Source organism: Oreochromis aureus, linkage group 7 (assembly GCF_013358895.1).
Source record: "Oreochromis aureus strain Israel breed Guangdong linkage group 7, ZZ_aureus, whole genome shotgun sequence".
In the NCBI taxonomy this organism is placed as follows: Eukaryota; Metazoa; Chordata; class Actinopteri; order Cichliformes; family Cichlidae; genus Oreochromis; species Oreochromis aureus.
The window spans coordinates 48,205,886-48,206,439 of record NC_052948.1 but is presented as its reverse complement, the minus strand read 5'-3'; positions in this window follow the sequence as shown (position 1 = coordinate 48,206,439).

Sequence of the window (554 nt, the reverse complement as noted above, 5' to 3'; positions counted from 1 at the left end):
CTTTGGTTTTCCTCTTTTCAGCAGTCTTCCAGGGTCCAAAGACTGAAAGTAGTAAAACAGATGTGACGGTCATTTAAAAACTGCAGCAGTCTGCTACTGTGAGTCAATAAAACCCAAGCCAATAAAAATGAATAAAAAATAAAGATGGGTGTTTTGATTTCACCATGTGGTATTAACCCTAACAACAATTATCAGTAATAAACAATGTTTTTCAATTGAAAACCGAGATTTTTTTCTAAACCTATTTTTACATTATTTCATTTCAGACTGTTGTTAACTAAAACTTTTTTCCTCGAATATTTTTAAAACACAAAACCCTGATTGTTCTTGTACGAGTAAAATGTCATTGCTACTCAAATATCAAAAATTTATCAGCAATTAATTTGATGTAACTGATTTGTTACATTGTCACAAAATAATTGGTCCAAATAGCATGTGAGGTAGGTTTCTCATAGTATATAAAAATGCAAACACACCAGTTTTGAGATGTTTTTGTTTTTGTTTTGTTTTTTTACACAAAAAGATCCAAAGATTAGTGTGGCTAGTAACTAGTG